The sequence below is a fragment of the Micromys minutus genome (assembly GCF_963924665.1).
Source record: "Micromys minutus genome assembly, chromosome: 2".
Taxonomy (NCBI): Eukaryota; Metazoa; Chordata; class Mammalia; order Rodentia; family Muridae; genus Micromys; species Micromys minutus.
The window spans coordinates 12,556,390-12,579,984 of record NC_137971.1 but is presented as its reverse complement, the minus strand read 5'-3'; the positions used below and the strand labels follow the sequence as shown (position 1 = coordinate 12,579,984).

Here is a 23,595-nt window from a genome sequence, read left to right as displayed (position 1 = left end):
CATTGGATTCGATGTGATTCTTCACTGGGAAATACTATGTTGACACCTGGCAAGATTCAGTTTCCGGAAGGGAAGAAGTGACGAAATTCAGGAAGCCAAGGGAGATGAGGAGATGGTAGATGACAAGTCCTGAATGAGCTGTGGATCTTTCTTTTAAGGCTCTCTCAGCGAGATTTTAATGCCCCACATCAACCATAAACAAAGCTTTCTCCTCATGTTTAAGGGATGGAGAAGGAGAGAGTCAGAGATTTGCCTAATATACCTTGGCTAAGGAAAGAGGTTGGACCAAAACGAAAATGAACTTTTTTTTTTTTTTTGGATAGGGAAGTGGACACCCCTGAAAGATCTTGAGATCTTTAAGAGAATTGCAACTAAACCCTTCGCTGTTTAGAAGGCTAAAGAGTAAAACTGTGAACCTCAAGATAGAAAGACAAGTGCTGGGCTTTCTCTTAGAAAAAAAAAATCTGAAAAGCCCGACTCAAGTGGGACCTTGAAGGACAATAGCTTTCCTTTTCTTTTTAATTAAAAGAAATTAAATTCCCAGCTAAGTAAGATGAATTCCATTGTGAAAGTCAATTAAGGTGCAGCTCAAAACACAGCAAGGTGAGGAGAGAGGGTTGATACTCAGGGTTTCTGCGGTAGTTTTGAAATTGAGCTCTATATGGAGACTGTGCTGTGTGCCTATAATTGGTTACCAGGCTTCATGGGATGGAGATAAGTAAGGGTTGGATCTATTCTATTTTTTAATTAAATTAATTTATTTATTCACTTTACAGTCCAAAATCAGCCTTTTCTCTCCCCCCAGTACCCCATCATTCAAGTCCTCTCTCCATCCCACCTTCCCCTTTCCTTTTGAAAGCCCCCCCCCCCCCAGTGCCAACACCCCACACCCACCGCAACAATCAAATCACTGTAGAACTAAGCACATTCTCTCCCACTGAGCATAGACAAGATGGCCCATTTAGGGTTTTGGAATCCACAGGCAGGCAGCAGTAGGCTCAGGGGCAGCCCCACATGTTGGGGGTCCCACATGAAGACGAAACTGCTATGTATGTGCAGCCTGTGCTCTCTGTTTGGTTGGAGATTCAGTCTTCTGGAGCCCCTGAGGTTATTTGACTGTGTTGGTCTTCCTGTGGAGTCCCTGTCCTCTATATGTCCCTCAATTCTTCTGTAAGATTCCCAGAGCACCATCTAATGTTTGGCTGTGAATCTCTGCATCACTTTCCATTGGCTGCTGGTTGGAGCCTCTCAGAGTTATGCTAGGCTCCTGTCTGTAAACATAACGGAATATTGTTAATAGTGTCAGGGATTGTTTTTTGCCCATGGGATGGCAACTATTCTTAGATGTCTGCACGTACATCACGTTCTCCATGGCACCTCATCTGCATTATGACTGGTAATTGACAAGGGAGTGAGGGGGGAGAACACACTCAGGACAGAGCCTAGAAAAATGTGCCAAGGAGAAAAGAACACATCAAAGAGGGGATGGGGGCATGAGTAGAGTTGTTTTCGAGGAAGAAAGGGACTAAGGTTTGGCTTAATTTTTATTCAGTTATTTCTCCCAAGCAAAAAGAAATGAACAGTGATTAATGCAAGGACTTATGTAACAGAGGTTACATTATTATGGTGAAAACTGGAAGGATGACTGTGTAAAAGGGTGGATGTTTCTGAAAGAACACATTATGTAATTTATTTCTTAAAGGATATACTTACCAGGTTTGTTGATCCAAGAATTCTTTGGATTTCCAGAGCTAGGAGGATTAGTCAGGTCTGTCACTAATTGCTTATACCGTGAGATAAGCCACTAAATCTCTTAGGTCGAGTAACGGAATAATTTCAGTGCCTGGAGGAACCTGAGTTTGAACACTGGATGCCTCAGTTATCAGTTATAAATTGATGGACAAATTATGTAACCTCCTTAATCCTCATGTTAATGTCCTCATAGGGAAAGCAGGGACAAATGTTGCTTAGAGGGATACATAGGAATTAACTTTCATCGAATTATCTGGAGGCTCTGTTGTAGGTGTGTGTGTGTGTGTGTGTGTGTGTGTGCTTAATTCTTTCCTAATTTCTGTCCTTTCTAACTGAAATGCTCTGCTTTTGTCATATCTCCAACATGTATCCACAGTGCCCATTCATTCTGTGCCCATTAATATGAGTAGGAAAGAAGAACATCTTCAAGTATTTTCGGGGGAAGGGGGTGGTCTAGAGCTGCTCAATTTTCTTTTCATGGCAGGCTTTCCCATGCTAAAGTAGGTGCTATCTATACTCTTATGTAATGGACCAACCAGTAAAGGCAGAGGGCAAGAGATAAGTATACAATAAACCTGGTAATAACTGAAAATGTTGAGTGGCACATAGTGGTGTGACAGGGGCTATGTGTAGATGGGAGAAAGGAGACAGAAGGAGGGCATGTTTTATTAAAGTGGTCCTCTCATTGGAGGCAGATCTGGGACTACAGTGAGGTAAGAAAGATGCAGTTCATAACATTAAGGAGACTTTTACTTTTAAGCTCCTGTAAGCACCTCCTTAAAATTTGCATACTAGATGCCCTGCTCACTTTCTCCTACTAATCCTATCCCTGACTAGAAGGTGACATTTAAGCCAAGGGGACGGAAATAATGAGGAGGAATTCCTTCAAAGAGCTGCTTGGTCATCAACTAAACAAGCGAAGATTGTTTGCTGTGGCTCATTTCGATGTGGTACAAAGATATCCCTGTAAATCCTCTAATTGCCAAAATTGACCCATCAATGTTAAAGACCCCTTTTAAGTGGATCATTTTCTTTCTTTTATACAGCCATCAAATGCGGCGCTAATGAGGGGTGGCATCCATCTTGTTTTACAAGCCTGAGCCTTTCTGTGTTCATTATCACACAGGAATTTGAATCTGTGTGGTTCTGAGACAGAGGAGCCTCCGTCATTGCTTCCTATTCTCACTTAGAGGTGTTTGCTTCCCTCTTACTAAGCATCCTTGCATGCTGGTGGCAGTCCAAGCGGTTCTTCTTTATACCTTACTCTCACTGTGGAACATTGCAGAGGTCTGTGCTCTGACAGAGGGACATAGTCTTGGTGGTCCTCTTAAATGTTTATCAATAACATGTAGATGTCTGTAAATAGCATGAATAGTACAGGATACTACTGAGCTGATACAAATGATTTTAGCATATTTGTGCAAAATGACACATTGCAAATTAATCAAACTTCTATCAAAATTCTAACTTCTGAGCAACTTGAGGGTGCTTCCTGTGATTATACTGTGCAGGGGGGGCCTTCCTGGTAGAGCCCTGCAACATTATGAAGCAGTCTTCTGAGGGGCCTGTCAACCTCTGATAATTTATATAGTCTAGTGATTCTTACATCTTCAACTCAGGAGAGAGCTCCTCTAAATAAAGCTACTCCATAATTATAGTTTCCAGTCTTGACCCAAACTAGGCAGCCCAATAATTTCGTCCTGGGTTTATTTCATGATGAAAACCCTAATCACTGCAAGATAGGATTGGAGATAGAATTTTCATCAAGATCAATCCTATGGCTTCAGAATATAAAATTTCCCTTCACCTCACAAGAGACCCTTTCAGGTTAAGTTTCACTTGAGTTGGGTACTAGAATTCCTAAGCTCTTCCTTTTATTGCCTTGACCAAGGACATCAGAAGAAACCAACTAAGCAGATTATATCCATTGCTTTCCAAAAGTATTTATAAGCATCTCAAAGGTCTTTGATTATTATAAACGGTAGATTAGGCCTATACAATGCAAGAAAAAATTTTGTGTAACACTATTATCAATTCGTGTCACAGACTGACCTTGTTCTCTTCCCAACTGGAAATAGTTATTAACATCTTTAAATATGATCACATAGAGCACTAATTCCAGAAACCCCAGACACAATTTAGAAAACGTGTCCTGAGGATTTGTAAACCCATTCTTAACTTCAGCTGTACATATGCACACAGGAGATACACAGGTGCACACATACATGCCTGTAATGCATCAGTCATCTTTTAGTGAAATATCTAAGATTACCGACCTATAAATGGGAGAGGGTTATTTTGGCCCGGAGACTTGGAGCTACTGTCTCATGTTCATGGTCCCATCCCTTGTGGACATGTGCAGAGGCATCATGTAATAATACACTATGGAGAAGAACACTTTCTTCATGGCCAGGGAATGGAAGTGAAGAGTTGCAAGGGCACAAATATTCCTCAAGGACACTCCCAATAGTGACCTAAGGCTAGCCCCTCGGCCCCATCTCTTAAGAGTTTTACCATATCCCTATAGTGTGTCACATTTATGACAATAGCATTGAGGATACTCAGTATCTTAACTATAGCAATGTCTCATTAGCAGTGACAAAGGTGACCATAGAAGCTAAGAAGCTCTGAATGAACTGCAGTTCAAGTCTGTATAATGATCCAGATGGGTGATTGTATATGTCTTGTGTCATAGGTTGGTACATAGAGTCAACCACCATGAATTGCTCAGAGAAACCCATGTAGTCCCTGCCTTCAACTGTTTCTTCTCAAAGAAGAGGGCAGACTACACTATGTACCACGTTGAAAGTGTGCCAATCTTTTAATTGAGGTTGGGGACTCTTATGAAAGAGTTAGGGGAGCCCTGAAGGGGCTGAATAGGGTGGCAACCCCATAGGAAGATCAGTAGTCAACTAACCTGGACCCATGGAAACCACCATCCAAAGAGCTTACTGGGACTGGTCCATGGCCCTGGTACACATGTGGCAGAGGACAGTCTTTTTTGGTCTCGGTGGGTGAAGATGTACCTAATCTTGTACGAATTTGATGTCCCAGGAAAGGGAGATGTGTAAGGGATGGAGGTGGGGTGAGTGGGTGATTGGTGGGGTGGGGTGGGGTGGCTGGGGGCACACCCTCTCAGAGGCAAAGAGAGGATGGGGTGAAGAACTTTTGGATGGGGAAATGGGAAAGGGGCAACATTTGGAATGTAAATAAATAAAACAATTAAAACAAAAGAAAGTGAGCTAGGTTAAGTGTTTGAAATGAGGACTCAGCAGGAACAAGAGGATACATGTTGTTTTGCCTACTGCTTATTTACTACCTGCACTCTCTCCCGGGGTTCTTCTGTGTTGATTCGTCTACATCACTATACTCTGCTTTTCTCATCATAATGTGCAGAATGGTAATATCAACCACACAGAGTTACTGTAAGGAGGGAAGGAATAGTATGTAGTAAGATTTTGCGTTATTCCCTCCCATATGGGAAGAGTTCTGGAAATGCTGTCATTATTACAATATCATCACCCTTGTTTTCTCAGAAAATTAATATGTGGGTGTTAGCAGTCAAGTGTGAGGATGTGCATTTTGGGTGTGTTACCGCATAGATAAAAAATTAAAAACCACACACGTTAATTAATAATTGCATCTCCGTTCTTGTTCATAAGCATTGGTATTGTACTCCTGACAAATCCAAGTCCATTAGAAAAGAGAGACACTGAACTGTCTTCGGTATGTGACTTTGTCTGTAGAGTCACTTGTTTATGAATACTTGAATTTATTCCCCTGATATTGAGTTCTGTCTTGAGCCAGAACATAATCTTTGCCAGGCCTTCATGTGAAATTCTATTACCATCTGTGTTTTTGTTCTTGATTGATTGATTGACTGATTTTTTGAGACAGAGTTCTCTGTAGAACCCTCATTGATCTGGAACTCACTGTTGTCATGCTCTTGAGGAAGATTTGAACCCTTACCACTCTTCACTCCCACTTCCTCTCCATATGATTTCTTCCCTTTTTACAAGTAGACCAGGATGGCCTTGAACCCAGAGATCAGCCTGCCTCTCCTTCCTGAGTGCTGGGATTAAAGGCTTCCACTCCCACTACCTGGTTTGTTTTTATTAAAAGTTATTGTTTAGGGCTGAAGAGATGGTTCAGTAGGTGAAGGCCCCTGCTGTCTCACAATGTAAGCCTCAAGACCTAAATTTAATCTTCCTATTCTACATTAAGGTAGAAGAAAAGAACAGACTCAAAGTTACCCTCAGACTTCTGTACATGCTACTGCATGTGATGATTCTGTGTCTGTCTGTCTGTCTGTCTATCTATCTATCTATCTATCTATCTATCTATCTATCTATCTATCTATCTATCTATTCATCCATCCATCCATCCATCCATCCATCTATCCATCCATCCATCCACCCATCCATCCATCTATCCATCCATCCATCCATCCACCCACCCACCCACCCACTCACCTACCTATCTATATCTCTCATATACTGTGTACATCAAACCTCCAACATATACCCATTGTCTTTCTCAAACAGGAGTATTCCAAACTATTATCACCTTGCAATGAGAAGATATGAGAGAGAACATTTGAGAGCAGGCTGGCAAAGTCACGGTTCATGCTGTCTTGAATCTGTAGATTGCAAAGAGCACAGGACAACTGGTGGCAGTGTAGACCTCAGTGGGATGAGAGGAGCACAGAGAATGAGGAGCAGGCACATCCCAGGAAAGGAGATGCTGCCGTGATGAATACTTCTCCTGCATTGAGAGTGAGCCCATAATCCTTTGCCCATACAGCTTCTGAGAAGCTGAGCCTATCCCACACTTTTCTGTCCTTCCCCTCTGCTCTTTACCTTGGTGTTCTTGGAAGGAATTATGGTCACCTCTGAGTTATCCTCACATCTTGTTTACCAGTGTCTACAGTAGCACAAGATTTACGTCTGGTCATCACCCCCAGAGCAGCTCAGATGCCAAGGCAACCTAATATGGGAAGGAACAGAAGCCATAGTGAACAGACAATATTCCACTTTTGTGAGGATCAGGAGGACCGGTATGGCTGAATATATGACCAGCTACAGTGAAAGCAAGCCATCCAGAGGCCAGACAGTCAGAAGACAGAATAATAATCCATATCTCTTGAGAGGTTACAGTGGGTCATTTTCAGAAGATTGTGCATGAATAAACTTGGTACTACATAAACAGAGCTCTAAGGAGCCAACTACCCTGACGATGTCTCTTTTTTGCCAATGAACAAATCAAGGCTTCATTGAGGACTTCGCTCTGAATGAAATCTTAAAGGATATATGCTGGGCTTTGTATGTCAAGAAAAGGGGAGTTTTCTATGAGGGGATGCAGAAAGCCTTCCGGGCAAAACTCACAGCAAACCTACATTAATAGTCAGGCTGCTGCAGGAATGCCGCATCTTAGATAGAATTCTGCTCCTTTAGAAATTGTGAATCTCTAGCTCTCTGCTCCACTGTGTGTATCAGCTCTGGGCCTTTGGCAATCCAGGTAGACCCTTAAATGCAAATTGCCAGAAAGATAAATGAGAATTGGCAGCTGCATTTAATTATGTAGCCTTCTGCAATGCGTCTACACCAGACATGTTTCTTATGGAGAGTAATTATTCTTAGCATGCACATCTGAGTGAGATTATGCTTTGGTAATTGGTTCTGAATCCTTGATCCGTTTTTTGCTTGAGGTGCCTTGCTGAAATTCCTTTTCATACTTGTGAACAGAGACCCAGGAATATCTGACAGAGAGACTTGTCTTTAAGACAGATATAGAGTCTGCCCATTCTGGAAACCTGCTGAGGTAAAAGAAGGGAGGTCCCAAAGTGATACACAGGCTTGGAATGTGGGCTGTACTTAAACCCCACTGAAAGGACATGGGTTTTTAGCCCCTTGCAACTTTTTAGTCCTGAGTGGAAGATAGTTACACTTTGGGAAAGGTGGTACTTCTCTATTTCCTTTTCTTACTATGCCCATGGGTGTTAAATACGACTCAGCTCTCATCAGCTTGGTTGGGTGAAGCACACAAACTTTACAGCCTGTCAACCACATCCTATTCCAAAACTCTGTGCCCAACATATTACATATTAGTATAGTTGTAACTGTCTCATGAACTTGTAATGGTTGTCCCTTGGTATTTGTGAGGGATTATACCCAGAACCCTCTAAAGATCTCTAAATTCATCAATAAAGGTACCATTACCATCTCTCCTGTGACTGTTTGGCTGTTGTTCTTCCTGGGGGGTGCTGCCTCATTGTCAGAAACTGGAGGGATGCTCTCAGCAAGATGCCCCTGAGAATCTGTCTGCTGGGATCTTTGGGGAAGGGAAAGAAATAAGAGGGTTTGGTGTTAGTTTGAATGTGTATCAGAATTGCCTGATTTGTGTGGATGACAAACCTCAAATTCCATTCTGAGTCCTATCCTTCAAACCCCCAGAAAGCTGGTTCTGGACATTGAGAACAGGCTGTTATACCCCATGCCTCACTCCTCCCACTTCTTTCTCCTCTTTCTGCTTCCCTTCACCCTCTTTGCAAATCTCTGAAGAGATTTTGAAGCAATTGTTCCATGGACATAATATAGGAAACCCTCAGATAGAGGATGGAGATGAACAGGGAAGGAAGGAGCTACTTTCAGTGATACCCTCTTTCAGGATAGGGTGGTTAGCGTTAACTGTCAGAAAAATCTAGAATCTATCACCCAGGAGATAAGCCTCTGGGTATGCCCACGGAGGGTTACCTTTATTACATTACTATGGGCAAGCTGACCGGCCCACTGTTTATAGCACTGTCTGGCTGGGAATCCTAGAGTACAAGGATGAAGAGAGGGAGCTGAGAATAAAGTGTATGCATAGGCTCTCTGTTTCTTGATGTGGCCAAGCTGCCTTCTGGTTCCAGCCCCTTACCTTCTCTCCCATGATAGGCTGAACTCTTGAGCTGTGAGCCAGAATAGACCTCTTTGCCTTGAAGTTGCTGTTGTCAGACTGAATTCTCACAGCAGCAGGAAGAGAAAGGGAGACATAAGGTATCTGGGTTCTGATGAGCTTCTCCTCTCTGGCTTCATTTCCTCATGTATGTGTGCTTGCCCAAATGTGCGCACACATGCCTGCTCCTACGCACCACTACGAACAATATGGGTTGAAAAGTTTGTTTTCTGAATAGTACAATATGCTGAAAATTTGGCAGAAGGGAAATTGTCTTATGTGCTGAAAGCATCATCATTTGCTATGCGTGAAAGCTTATGGCTGGAAGGACTGATATTCCATTTGCAGAACATGATTTATAGTCACGTGCATATGTGTGGGCACGCCCCACCACCCACCCACCGAGGCAGCGACAGCTAGGGACAGCGAGAGAGATACCCATTTATAACAAAAGTGTTAAGGAAGGACTAGGAAAGATATAAAGAAGGTCTGCCCTGTTTTACAGAAGAGAGCAGGGCATGCCAGATTGTCAGCCATTTTCACACAAAGGACTTTTGTTTCTTGTCTGCAAAATCTATCAGAAAAGCACAGCAAAGGCTCCCAGTGCAGAAGGCAGGAGGAGGGGCAGACTGCAGATCTCCTCAGTGAGGGTTGACTTTCCTTTGCCTCAGTGGGTGGGATAAAACCCTTGGTTTTCCTTAGAGGGCTGATGAGGTTCCTCCTGGTTGGAACCCTTTCATTCCTGCCCAGGCTTGGCAGCCTCTGTGCTCTGAAGCACTCCCCTTGGGGATGTGGAGCAGCTCTTGAGCTCTGGAGTCCATTCTGAGCACAGCACAGGCAGTCAAGAGCTCAATTTAGCGTTCAGACAACTGTCTTCGCAAGTGCTGTTCTACCTACTGGAGGAATGTATGCATGGCAGGTAATTTCCTCCCCCTTTTTTATGGGGGAAACAATTGCCTTTGGTAGGTAGAGCACGGGCTTTTTCAGATGCGACAGTCACACAATCACTGCTTGGAGATGTGCAGTCTCTCATTTTTATTGTCATTGTGGCATATCTTTAATTTGCTCGGCATAATGCACTTAATCCATAATTATAAAATATGCAACTAGCCTTTGGCCTCATTCTGCTCTCTCACCATAGAGGCAGCTTGGTGCTTTTATTAATTTAACTTTATACAAGCTAACAGATTGCCATAAAGGAAAACAGGATTTCTCAACCAGTTCGTCTAATAGCTGTGCTTCCGAGAAGGGCCCCGTGGTATGTGTTGAGCAATAACCACCTTTCTCCACACTACTTGCAAGTTTTAATTGAATTTCTGTCCCCTGGATATCATGCTGAAACTATTCATCTGCTCCAGTAAGTCTTCTGATATTAAACAAGTTTGTCGGGTTATTATCGTAATGTAAATACAGTTAGACAGTTGATTTCCATTAAAAAAATGAATGCACTGCCCAGGTGAAGTTCACAGAGGTATGTGGCCTTATTCTGAATATGGCCAAGCCCCACCTCCCAAAAATCCCATTGATCTGAGTAAAAATTCTGTAGGGTAATCCCTGTCTCATCTGCACTCTCTCCTCTTTGCTTGACAGGGGGGACTTTTCCCTTCTGACAATTTTGGTGAATGAAACAATGAGGCACACATCTTTAGTCCTTTGTTTGTTTACATCCTAGTTGTTGTCCCCCAACCCCCATAGTTCCTCATGTCATTCCTCCTCTTCCTTTTCTCCAAAAGGTTGCCTTCTCCTCACAAGCCTCCCATTTCCAAGGGGCTTCAAGTCTCTCCAGGTTTAGACATTTCTTCTCACACTGAGGCCAGACCAGACTATTCTGTGCTATATATGATCAGGGACCTCAACCAGCCCTTGTATGTTGCTTGGTTGGTGGATCAGTCTCTGGGAATCCCCTGGGTTTTGAGTTAGTTGAACCTGCTGGTCTTCCTATGGGGTCACTTACCCTTTCAGCTTCTCCGACTTCAGTCTAAGGGTTGGGTGTAATTATCTGCATCTGTCTTAGCCAGATTCTGATAGGGCCTCTCAGAGGACAGCTATGCCAGGCTCCTATCTAGAAGCACATTATATTATCAGTAATGGTGCCCCAAATCATCCCCCATGAGATGGATCCCAAGTTGCCGGTCATTGGACTACCTTTCCTTCAGTCTCTTCTCTATTTTTGTTCTTGCAGGTTTTTATTTTGTTTTGTTTTTTGCTTTTTGTTTTGACAGGAAGACTTATGGGTCAGAAATTTTGACTATGGTTTGGTAACCCTGATCCACTACTTGAGGCCCTGTCTAGGTGGACTCTTTGAGTTCTGTTTCCCTACTGTTGGTTTTTTATATTCATGCTTTAGACCTGTCAGTAAGAGGTGTGTGTATTCAGCAGGGTTTCTCTCCTTGTTTTCCATTTCCTAGCTCATCATTAACAAAAATTGCCATTCTTCCTTATCATTTAAACTATTTTTTAAAGTTTAAATGTAATATATTCTTTCTACAAATTGTTTTTACAAAACAAACAAACAAACAAACAAGTAAACAAAGCAAAACCAAAACAAACAGAAGAGCCAAGTCTGGTGGTAGTGGCAGCTCTTGCCTTCAATCCCCAATACCTAGGAGGCAGAGGTGGGAGGCAGAATAACCAAGATTACACAGAGAAACCCTGACTTGAAAAGCAAGCAAGCAAGCAAGCAAACAAACAACCCAACACCAAGAAAACAAAATGAAACAACCCCCCCAAACTAAGAAAACAAGACAAGACACCAAACTGCAATCAAATGAAAATGCACAGAAAAAACTGGGGAAGCTGTCACATGCTGATCAACTACACCTGAGTATGAGACTTTCCCTAGACAGGATGATAAATCCAGGACCACTCCATTAGAAAAAGAGATTTTTCTTCTTCCAGTATGTTTAATTGTTAAACTTTATCCTACTGGATATGTTTTCATTTATCCATCCATCCATCCATCCATCCATCCATCCATCCATCCATCCATCATCCATCCATCCATCATCTATCCATCCATCATCCATCCATCCATCATCTATCTATCCATCATCCATCCATCATTCATCCATCCATCATCCCTCCATCCATTATCCATCCCTCTATCATCCATGCATCTATCTATCCATCTGTTTTAATTATAACAAAGTAAAATATAATGAGACAAAATTAAAAAACATTACATTGAGGTTTGTAACTTTAATTATTTCAAAATCCATTTTTTAAGCGATCGTTTGTAAATTTCTTAACCTCCCTTGTAGCCTAGTACCCACCAGAGGTAGTGGCAAAGAAAGGATACAGGGGAATGAATCTGTTTAGAAAGATTGTTTGGAGCAACTCCCTTCTGTGTTGTCTGGAAATAAGCAGTTCAGTTCACAGGTCAGCAGACAGCATCAGCTCAGTCCAATCACAAACACTTCACAGATACACCAGCAGCCCAGTCTGGTAGAGTCAGGCGAGCAACACAGTGACACAACCTAGCAGAGACAGCCAGGCCTCAAGTCAGCAGGAGGGACCAGTAGGGACACCAGGGAAAGTTTTCAGGTGTGCCTCTGTCAGGGAAGTGAAGGTGAGTGAAGACTTGGGACCACAAGCCTTGCACAGCTAGCCGAACCAGCAAGCCCAGCTTTCTCCACCAGGTCCTATTCATACCCTCCAAAACCACATTTCCTCCCCGTGCCTTGCCTCAGCATGTACATCCAATCAACCCGAGTGTATGGAGTCCCGACAAATGGAGCTCAGTTAAGCAACGTAAGGCGGACGAATACATGCGTGTTGTTAGCAAAGAATCTCTTGTCATGTGTCCTTTCACATGCTTGTTTTAGCAGAATGTCCTCTATTCTGTGTCTGCTTCAGCAAAACATTTCTTCACGAGTCTGCCTTAGCCTTTCACAACTGTGTCCACTTTCATGAAGCACTCCTTCACGTGTTTGCCCCAGCAAAAGACCATGCAACTTTCTTTCCTTAGAACTCTTAAGTTTCCACTTCAGAGGTTGGATAAGACAAACCAACAGATGGAAAAGAGCCCAAGAAAAGGCACAGGAATCAGAGATCCAGTCATTGGCATACCCAGGAATGCCGTAAAATCACTAATATATATGCAGAGGATCTGGTGCAGACCTTCGTAGTCCCTGAACATTGCCACTTCAGTCTCTGAGTTCATTCAAGCTTCACTCATGTTGATTTAGAGAGCCTTGTTTTCTTGGTGTCCTCCATCTGGCTCTTACGTCCTTTCTGTCTCCTCTTCTGAGGGGTTCCTGGAGCTCTGAGGGGAGGGATTTAATATATGATATATATGAGGCAAACATCATTAGGGGTCAGTCTATCACTACACTTTTTCCAGTTTTGAGACTAGTATTATTTGTTTTACCCTAGGTTCCCAGGCTATCTAATCTCAGGTACTTGGTTACTCAAGTACTGTTGGATACGGTTTTCTACTCATGGAGTGGGCCTTAATTAAAATTGGTTATTGGTTGGTTCCTCCCATAAGCTTTGTGCCACCATTGCCCTAGCCTATTTCCTAGGCAGTATACCGTGGGGCTCAAAGGGTTTGTGGCTGGCTTGATATTTACATTTCTATTTTGGTAGCATACAGAGTACATTCCTCTACCAAAGACACTGGAGCTTAGAGGTGAAGGCCATAGTCACCAGTTTGGCATCTCTATATCTGATGACTTGTATACATACGTGTTGTCTTTAGCAATGCAGTCTTGTAGTTAATTTGGGGGAACAAACTACAGTATTGGCAACAGCCTACATTTTTTGTTAACCCATGGGGCCCCTGTGGCTAACAAGTCAATGAAATGTAACCTAATTTTAATATTGAAAGCTTCATTTGGTGACAAGGTGACAAGAGATGGCTAGTTGGGACTCTTGCCTCTACTGTTATTTGGTGATTTTATTTAGATAGTATATATATATATGGTGGTTTCAACTGTATTCAGCTTCCATTCTACCCCCATAATACCCATTAATTTTATCTGTTTCTCCCTGTATTCACTCTCATTAGCTTCTCCTCTTCGCCACTCGATTCTCCCATTACAGCCCCACCTTCAATCCCCTCATAATTATTCTATTTCCCTTTCCTAATGAGATTTATCTGTATACGCTAGTCTCTTACTACCTTTTGTGTTTCTATGGAATGTAGCTTGATTATCACTGACTTAACAGCTAACATCCACATAGAAGTGAATACATATCATGGTTTTCTTTCTGGGTCTGGTATACTGCACTCAGAATTATATATAAGTATATATATATATTATATATAAGTATATATATATATATGTATATAATTTTTAATGGCTGAGTAATTGTGTAAATGTATCAAATGTTTCTTATACATTATTTTGTTGATGGATATGTGGGTTGTTTTCAATTTCTGCCTATTATGAATAGAGCAGAAATGAAAGTGGTTGAGCAAGGGTCTTTGTGGTAGGGTAAAGCATCCTTTGGGTATATACCCAAGAGTGCTGTAGTCCAAGTGGATTTTGAGGTTGATCCATTCCCATATTCCTGAGAAACTGCTACACTGATTTCCATAGTACATGAACATGTTTGCACTCCCATCCACAATATACGAATATTCTTCTCACTCAGCATCTTCAGTGTGAGCTGTCACTAGGTTTTGTGCTATTTGCCATGCTGACAGATGAAATCTCAAAGCTGTTGCATTTTGCTGATGGCTAAGGATGTTGAATATTTCTTTAAGTGCATACTGGCCCTTTGATTTTCCTCTATTGAGAAGTCTCTGTTTTAATCTGTAACTCATTTTTGAATTGGGTTATTTTTTTCTTTGATATCTATTTTCTTGAATTCTTTATATATTTTGAATACTATCCCTCTACTGAATGTGTGTTTGTAAAAAAATATTTTCTCCTTTGTGTAGGTGGCTGCCCTGTCTGAATGACACTTTCCTTTGCCATGAAAAAGTATCTTGGCTTCATGAGTTTCATCTTTTCTATCAGTTTTTATTCATAACTTAAGTTTTTTTCTTTCAATGTTTTGAAATTATCTGTCTGTCTGTGCATTTATATGTCCTTCCATCTGTCTGTTTGTTCATTTGTCCATCCATCCATCCATCCATCCATCCATCCATCCATCCATCCATCCATCCATCCACTTATTTATATTGGAAGTAGTTTCTTCTCTCATGCAATACATCCTGACCAGTTTTCAGTTCACACCCTCTACTCCTGATAGTTCACCCCAACCTTCCCACTCACCTACATCTACTTCCCTTCCAGTTTAGAAAAAGTACTGACCTCCCAGAGACAGCATCCAAATAGGACAAAACAAGATACAAGAAGTTCTATTTATCAATGCTTGACCAGAGTGCCTATGCGACTGTCATTCTGTTCAGAAGTCTTTGACTTGTGCTAGTATGTTCTAGTTTATTTTCCACATTGTCTTCTAGCAGGTTCCTTGTGTTTGGTTTTATGTTGAGGTCTTTACTATGTTTGATCCTGGTTGTGCAGGGTAGTAAGTATGGATCTACTTGCATCCTTCCATATGCAGACATCCAGTTTGACCATCACCATTTGTTAAAGATGCTGTCTTTTTCCCCCAGCATGTGTTTTTGGCTTCATTATCAGAATAATGTGTTCTTAGGTATGTAGATTTATGTCTTTCCTTACATTATTTTCATTGATCAATGTGTCTGTTTTTGTATCAGTGCAATACTCTTTTATGCCAAGATGTTCTGTTGGCATAAAAGCTTTCTAGTTTTACTTGAAATTGGAAATTGTTGTACCTCCAGCAGTTCTTTTATAATTAAAGATTGTATCTTATGTGAGTGCATATGTGTGTGTGTGTGTGTGTGTGTGTGTGTGTGTGTGTGTGTGTTTAAATAAGAACCTGAAGGTTGTCTTTTCAAAATTTGTGTTGGAATTTTGATAGGGATTATGCGGACTCTGCAGATTGAGTTTGATAAATAGGAATTTACTATGTTAATTCTACTGATCCATGAGAATGAGGAAATCATTCCATCTTCTCATTTTTTCAATTTCTTTCTTTAATGACTTGAAGTTATTTATGACAAAAAATTCAACTTGCTTGGTTAGTGATACCCCATGATATTTTATATTTTTGAGGCTGTTGTGGAAATTGTTTCTTTCTCAGACCAGTTGTCATTTGGATACTAAAGGGCTACTATTTTTCCTGAATTTTTTTTTTATCCAGATATTTTGCTGAAAGGATTGTCAACTGTAGAAGTTGACTGGTAAAATTTTTTAGGTCACTTGTATATAATATCAAATCTTTTGCAAATAAAGATACTTTGAAAATTTTCTTTCCAATTTGTATTCCCCTGACCTTCTGTTATCTCATTACTCTGGCCAAGACTTCAAAGACTATACTGAATAGATACAGAGAGAGTGGACGGATAACCTTGTCTTATTCTTAAATTTAGTGGAATTACTTTGAGTTTCTCTCCATTTAAGTTGATTTTGGTTATGGGCTTACTGAAAATTGTCTTCATCAAGGTGAGGTATGCTCTTGTATACCTCATACTTTTATCATGAAGTGATGTTGAACTTTGTCAAAGGCCTTTTCTGCAGCTAATAAGATAGTCATTTTTTTTTTCTTTCAGTTTGTATGGTGGTGGATTATATTTATTTATTTACATGTGTTGAACCATTCCTGTCTCTGTGATGTGAAACTTACTTGATCATGGTGAATGATCTTTTTGACGTGTCCTTGAATTCAGTTTACAAATATTTTATTGAATATTTTTTTATTTATGGTCATAAAGAAAAATGGTCTGTAACTCTTTTGGGGGATCCTTATGTTGTTTGGGTACCAGGACAATTATAGCATTGTAAAATGAATTGGGCAGTGTTCCTTCTGTTTCTATTTTTTGGAATAATTTGATAGTATTGGCATTAATTTGAAAGTCTGGTAGAATTCTGTGCTTAAGCCATCTGGCCCTGAGCTTGTTTGTACATCTTCCTCTTCCTCTCCATCTCCCCCTCCCCCTCCCTCTCTTCCTCCACTCCCTCTTTCCCCCTCCTTCTCCCCCTCCACTTCCTCTCCCCTCCCCCTCCCTCCCCCTCCCCCCTCTCTCTCCACTCCCTCCTTCCCTCCTTCCCTCCTTTTCTTCCTTTCTCATTCTTTTTTTGTTGTTGAGGGACTTTTAATGACTATTTTTATTTTACTCATGGTAATAGGTCTTTAAATTGCATATCTGATCTTGATTTAACTTTCGTAGGTGGTATGTATTGTGATCCACTTCTTTTAAACTTTCAATTTGGTTGTGTACAGGTTTTTAAAGTATATCCTTATGACTCTCTATATTTTCTTGTTAGCTGTTCTTATATCCTCATTTTAATTAATAAATTCTGTTAATTATATTCTCTTTGCTTTATAGTTTATGGCAATAAGGGTTTGTCTATCTACTGATTTTTCTCCCTAAGAGTGAACTTTTTGTTTTACTGATTCTGTGTATTGTTTTGTTTTTGTTGTTGTTTCTATTTTGTTGATTTTAGTACTAAGTTTGATTATTTTTTGTTATCTCCTCTGTTTGGGTACTATTTTGTCTTTTTGTTGTAAAGCTTTCAGGTGTATTATGAAGTTGCTAATAGGAGATCTCTCCTTCCTTCTTTCCTTCCTTTTGTCATTCCTTCCTTCCTTCCTTCCTTCCTTCCTTCCTTCCTTCCTTCCTTTCTTCCTTCCTCCCTTCTTTCCTTTCTTCCTTTCTGTCTTCCTTCCTTTCCTCTTTTTTCCGTCCTTCCTTCCTTCCTTCCTTCTTTCCTTCCTTCCTTTCTTCCTTCCTTCCTTCCTTTCATCCTTTCTCCCTTTCTTATTTTCTTTCTGTCTTCCTTCCTCCATCCCTCTTTCTTTCTTTCTTTCTTTCTTTCTTTCTTTCTTTCTTTCTTTCTTTCTTTCTTTCTTTCTCTCTCTCTCTCTCTCTCTCTCTCTCTCTCTCTCTCTCTCTCTCTCTCTCTCTTCTTTCTTTCTTTCTTTCTGTGGGTACTTAGTGCTATAAAATTGCTCCCAGAACAGTGTTCATTATTTCCGTAATTTAGAAAGTTCATAAATTTATTTCTTGACACATTTTTCATTCAATAAGTAATTGTTCCATTTGCCTGAGTTTATAACCTTTACATAATTTTTCTTGTTGCTGATATAAAACTTTAATCTGGGGTGGTCAGATAGGATACAGGATATTATTTTGTATCTTTTTTCCTTTTTTTATCTGTTGAGATTTACTTTGTGTCCATGTTTGCAGTCACTTTTAGAGCACATTTTATGAAGTGCTGAGAAGAAGGTATTTTTTGTTGTTATTTTTTGAATAAATGCTTTGTAAATTTTTGGTTAGGTCCCCTTTATATATGATTTAATTTATCTCCAGCATTTCTCAGTTTAGTTTTTGTCTAGATGACCTTTTATTGGTAAGAGTTTTTTAAGTCTTACATCACCAGTTTGTGAGGGTTAATATGTTATCTAAGCCACAGAAGTATTCTTTTACAAAGTTGAATGCTTTTATTTTGAGGATAAAGAAGTTAAGCATTGAAATGTCTTCCTGGTTTATTTTTCCTTTGATGTGTATGTAATGTTCTTTTCTGTCTCTTCTGATTACTTTTGTATTAAAGTATATTGTCAGATATTAAAATGGGTAAGCCACCTGTTTCCTAGGTGTAATTACTTAAAAATCTTTTTCATTCTTTACTTTGGGGTGATGTCTATCCTTGATGTTAAGGTGAGTTTATTGGATGAACCAGAAGGATGGATCCTATTTTTGCATTTGTTCTATTATAATGTGTCTTTTATAATTGGAAGACCACCACTGATGTTGTAAGATATTCGTGACCAATGAATGTTGATTCTAGTTATGGGTTTTTTTTTTTTTTTGATGGTGATGATGGTGGTGGTGGTAGTGTGTGTGTGTGTGTGTGTGTGTGTGTGTGTGTGTGTGCGCACTTCCATTCTTTTGATTTTTCTAGTCTGAGATTATTTATTCTCTGTGATTTCTTGGGTGTAGGTAACCTCTTTAGGTTAGAGTTTACCTTTTAGCATCATCTACAGGACTATAGTTTTGCTAAATATTGCTTAAAACTTTTTTTTTATTGTGGATTGTCTTATTTTATCTATCTGTGGTAATTGAAAGCTTTGTGTATGTCCTTACCTTGGCTGGCATTTTTTGTCCCTTATATTCTGCAGCACATCTGTCTAGGCCCTTCTGGCTTGTAGAGTCTTTATTGCAAAGACAATTATAATTCTAATTGGTCTGCCTTTATAGGATACTTGTTGTTTATCCCTTGCAGTTTTTAAATTTTTCTCTTTGTTTTATTCTTTTAATGTTTTCATTATTTTGTACAAATGAGACTTTGCTTTCTGATCCAGTTTATTTGGAGCTTTGTATGCTTCTTACACTTTGATAGACATTTTCTTCTTTAGGTTAAAATAATTTTTTTCTGTGATTTCATTGAAAATATTTTCTGTGCTTTTGACCTCTAATCATATTATTTTGAGATTTGATCTTTACACAGTAACCCAGATATCCTGGATGTTTTGTTCTAGGAGTTTCTTAGATTTAAGATTTTCTTTGACTGGGATATTCATTTTTTCTATTATATTTTTACTGCCTGACCTTCTTTCTTCCATCTCTTGTATTCTGGTGGTAAAGCATGCCTCTGTGGTTCCTCTGTTAGAGTTTCTAAGTTTTTTATTTCCAGATTTCCGTTAGTTTGGATTTTCTGTGTTGATCTATTTCCAGTTTCAGCTCTTGAATGGTTTTACTCACTTCCTTTCACTGTTGCTTATTTTTCATAGATTGTTTATTGTTTTCATTTCCTATAAGGAGCTCTATCACACTAATGAGGGCTGTTTGAAGGTTCTTTTTTGTGGTTCATCAGTGTTGTAATATTCAAGGATAGCAGTGGAAGGGTTGTTAGAGTCTAGTGGAGGCATACAGTCCTGGCTCTGATGGCATTTTAACGGTCTTTCATACCTGGGCATCTGGAATTAGGAATATTGCAACTCTATGTGCTGATATCATGTCTTGTCTTTATAGGCTGTGCATTTTGTTTTTTAGTTTTTATTTCCTCTCAGATTCTTTTGAGAGTGTGATGGTTGTGTGTTGCCTGGTTGGAAAATCTTCTGCTAGGTGTGGGCACTGGGGTTCCAAATAAAACGTGTTTTTGGGTATTGGGTCCTGATACTTAGGAAGTGGAATCAACTGAGGGTAGTGGGGGTTTTTTCAGAAAGGGAAGAAAGCAAGGTATTCCGCCAGGATCACTTCAGTTAGTCTGCTGGGAATGGGGACAGAGAGTAAGGAGAGGCTGCAGCAGAAAGTGTGCGGCAAAACTGGGGATGAGATTTGGAATTGTATTTGAAGGAGTAGAAGGAGAAGTGAGGATCTGTAATTGCCCAGTATGGCTTGTGGATTCCCAGGCAATGCCTGCCCGAACTTGGGGCTCAGGTAATACAATGAGTCATGAGAGGGAGGTTAGGAGGGGTAGATCTGTTGGGATCTACATGGGATGAGTTCAAGAGGAGACTGCAGAAAGTGTTCTGTTGCAGAGCTGGAGAAGAGACTAGGAACTTTTATTTGGAGGTGTGTAAGAGAGGTGAAGGGCTGCAGTTAGCCTACCTGCTTCCCTTGCTGGAAAGGCCTGTCTACTTGCAGGAAGTCCACATTGCCATTCTTACCAACAGTTGGAATATCTGCTGCCTGGGACTATTTTTATGTTGAAAAACCATCTTAAGGGTATTGCTTCCCATCCATATATGCTGAGGCTTTGTGGTGTTGTCATTCACATACTTTTTTTTTTTTTTTTTTTTTGGTAGGATGAATAGTGCATCAAATATCCGGGTACCAAAACTGTAGGGACACTGAAGACACATAAGCAGTTTTTATACTAAATAAATGGAAGCAAGCTATGGGTATAGTTGGGATGGGAGAAATTAGGAATGACATAAGTATCCTGGCTTCATGAAGGTGACAGAAGGACAACCATCTTTCCTGCTGTTCCTTGAGGTTGTAGAATTTTTCCTTCTAGTGCATCTTGCTAAGTTTCCTGCTGTGTCAGGCTTACAGCCCTCTATGGTCATGCTCTCTGATGACTTCTCCATTAGTACTGGGAGACATCCTCAGCACCTGCCTCAAAGTTTTCAACTTCCTTTTGTGGCCATTTACCAGCATCACTGAGTCTTGAGCTCATCATCATTTGGAACTGCCTGACCTGTGAAAACCTGAACTTTGGAATTTTTCTGCCAAAGCTCATTCTCCTATGCTTCCATTTTTTCATATCTTTAATTTACTGAGTTATTATTTTCTGAGCACATAAGTTTCTTCTATTTTCTCAACCTGACCTTGCTCCCAAGTTAAGTCAAACATGTTATCATCCTTAAAACAAGCAAACAAAAACCACACAAATTAGAGCCTCAACTGTGTGTTCTTCAAAGGGAAGAAACAAACAAACAATTCTCTGCCTGAAAAAGGTGCTGTGTAAGCATGAGTGTGAGCCAGCTGTAATAGATCACTGAGGTAAGATCATTGGGACAATCATGAGCAGAGTTACACCTCGCCTTCTGTCTTATGGTATGCATAGGATCTAGGCTTCTGTCATAGAGCACTGTTATTGGACTTTACTTCTTAGAATAGTGGGCTACAATTCCAGGATGTGTACCTGACATCTTGGAACAACTTCACTTAGCTTGAATTTTCTTATCTGCAACATGGGATGTAACACTTGGATCTATCATAGTAAATATTGATGGTAATTTAATTACTTAACAATTTATAAAATAATCAACAACATATTTGGTACTTAATGAGCCCTTAAAATGGTTAGTAATTACTACTACTGCTGCTGCTGCTTCTGCTACTACTACTACTATTTTAAATATTTTTTTCATTGTATATGAGTGAGTGCTTTGTCTTTATGCATGTCTATCCACACATATCTATTGCCTGTGGAGGTCAGTAGAAGGCATTGGATTCCTTGGAACTAGTGTTATAGGTAAGTATGAGCCTCCAGGTGGATGCTGAGAAGCAAATCCAGGTTTTATGCAAGAGCATAAAGAACACAAAGACTGAATCTCATTCAAGAACCTAAGAATTAAATAAAATATTGCAAAGGTGTTTAACTCATAAAAGCCGTGCAATGGGTCCATTGTCTATTCCTTCTCTCTCCCTCTCTCTCTCTCTCTCTCTCTCTCTCTCTCTCTCTCTCTCTCTCTCTCTCTCTCTCTCTCTCTCTCTCTCTCTCTCTCTCTCTCTCTCTCTCTCTCTCTCTCTCTCTCTCTCTCTCTCTCTCTCTCCCTCTCTCTCTCTCTCTCTCTCTCTGACACACACAGACACAGCTATATTCTCCAGAGGCTCAGAATCAAAAGTGCACACAAACCATTTCGATACATGATCATACAGGGAGTACTATAGAAGAGGTAGTCCCAGAGGAGAGGGAAGAGGGGCTACATGGGAAAAAGAGAAAAACCTCCTGAGAAAGAATCAGCTTCCATACAATGCTGCTTTCCCTGATATTATCTGCAGTTTCTTACCCTCAAATCATAGAAAATTGAGTCTTTAACATTGTGGCTTAGATATTTTGTTCTATTCTCTGCATTATAAAATTAGTTTTATTGTAAGTTATTCATTCGAATTGACTTTGGGAATAACATGAAGTATTTATTTTTTGAGAAGTCAAAATGACGTATTTGTTCACACATACCATCTTACAGTTTTCCGGAAAGACTTTTGAGAAGGCTGTTCTGACCATTTTGATGGTTGCCTCACTGCATAGGCTGGATCCAAAAATGGAAGAAATGACAGTCCTTTTGCACTAAATATTAGCTCAGACCTGAGGCTATAGCCATGGAATTTTTACAGAGAATTTACTCTGCTTACAAATATGAGCTGAATTCATTCTTGAGACCGAGAACTGTGCCGTACTCCCTTGGGATCATTAATATATTCCAGGGATACACAGGTTCCCGTCCTTTCCAGGCTGGAATGCCAGCGGGAAAGCCAATAACAAATAATCACCTACATTTATAAACAGAGTAGCTAGAACACAGAAATGGTATGATGGAAGCAGGAACGGGCTATACTATGCAAAAGGCAGTGGGGAATTATGCATTTGGAAAAAGGACTGGTCTGTTATAAATGCTTAGGGGTCAGGATATACATAAAACTGCAAGTAATTTGACTGTCTCTTTTTACCTGCCTTTGACTATATGTGTATGCACACATGCAAGAAGATATATGTTTTATTCATTAAAAAGATACTTGTAGAAGTCCGTTTCCAAGTAGGGTTAAGTAATTTATTTTGTGTGATGAAATGATATGTGACCAGTTACACGGCTTTGCAACATTTACAATAAACAAGACAGGATCTAATACTTGCATGAAAACAACGAATAGAATTGTGTAGTTGAAATGCTAATACATGAGCTTACAGCATTTTTATTGATGCTGTAGGCTCTGGGGAATGAACTATGCGCTGCTGAACATGGTGGGTTTTACTGTAGTGAGTAAGAGGCGCAGCCTGTTGGGCATGCTCAGGAGCAGAGTTCCCACATGCTCCCACCATGAGCAGCGTCTGCACGTGTGTCTCAGAAGAGCTTACGCTGAGATGTGGTGACTGTCTGGGACCTTGTGAGATGCACTCTCTACTTACTACGTCTGTCGTCTAAGCTTGTGCTCCTGAGGACATACTCGTTCTAGGAAGGATTGACTGGGGCTTGTTGGAGCCTTCCTAAATATTAGCGAGCATTTTGGTATCACTTTTAGGGACTCAGAATAGGGCCTGTCATGTGGATTTCAGTCTCCAGTCAGTGCTCTGAAAAATCACCGCAACTTCATTGGTGAATGTTGTGGTAAATATTAAAAAGTGTGGCTACTGGTTCCAGCGCATTCTCACTCACTTTCACTCACTGTCCACTTGGAGAGTTGTACCATGCCTTGCA

The 23,595-nt window shown here is 40.3% G+C and overlaps 1 protein-coding gene across 1 annotated transcript in view; it reads left to right on the top strand.

Moving 5' to 3' along the window:
• SORCS3 (sortilin related VPS10 domain containing receptor 3) overlaps window positions 1-23,595 on the top strand; it is a gene marked incomplete at both ends in the record, with an annotated part of 603,941 nt that overhangs the window by 203,272 nt on the left and 377,074 nt on the right. The window lies entirely within an intron of this gene.